The sequence below is a fragment of the Aplysia californica genome, unplaced genomic scaffold (assembly GCF_000002075.1).
Source record: "Aplysia californica isolate F4 #8 unplaced genomic scaffold, AplCal3.0 scaffold00607, whole genome shotgun sequence".
Classification (NCBI taxonomy): Eukaryota; Metazoa; Mollusca; class Gastropoda; order Aplysiida; family Aplysiidae; genus Aplysia; species Aplysia californica.
Genome location: NW_004797877.1, coordinates 168,714 through 169,652, shown reverse-complemented (window position 1 = coordinate 169,652; position 939 = coordinate 168,714).

Here is a 939-nt window from a genome sequence, read left to right as displayed (position 1 = left end):
TCTATCTATCTATCTATCTATCTATCTATCTATCTATCTATCTATCTATCTATCTCCTATTCTCCAAGTCACCCCCTCCCTCCTCTCTTCCGCTTACCTCCCCCCCCTCCTCTTTACATTTTCCTCCCTCTGTCTTTTTCTTTCTCTCAACCTGCACATTTCTTTGCCTACCCTCCTAATTCCACCTCTCTCTGAAAACGTTCTACCACAACTATAATATTCCTCTAAGTTCCCTTTTCTTGAAAATAAATGTCGTGACACAATACGTCGATTATCAAAACCAACCACATAAACACAGAATTTAATATATGAATGCTGACGAAAGGACAACAATAATATTGTGACAAACAAACAAAAACACACAAATACACCACAAAAAAACCCAACAAACAACAACCTCCAAAAAAAATATATAAAAAATATATAAATACAAATACACAGAACTTGCTACACAGCGCAGTGACATTTTCCCCACTGATTGCCGTCTCTGCTCCTGCAAAACTGGGGAACCGCCCCCACACAACCACCCCTGGAGCAGTGTCATCTGTTGTTGCAGGCGACAATGTCATAGCCAAGCTGAGCGCGTTTGCATAATGTAATCACAGCATCACAAATGTTCAGGAAACTGACAGAAGACCGGAACTTGGGACCTCTGATCAGCGCATGACCAGGGGGCACCTGGCCTGATGTTATTGTCGGTCTGTGGCCGAGGAGGTTGCGTTGAATTACGGTTTTGGATAACAATATTGGTGAATGGTTCTCTGTCTGTCTGTCTGTCCGTCTGTCTGTCTGTCTGTCTGTCTGTCTGTCTGTCTGTCTGTCTGTCTGTCTGTCTGTCTGTCTGTCTGTCTGTCTGTCTGTCTGTCTGTCTGTAGCCAAGCTCCCGTTGAAGGTGTGCCGACTGTTGGAAGGGTGGTAGAAGGAGGTAAATATTATGTT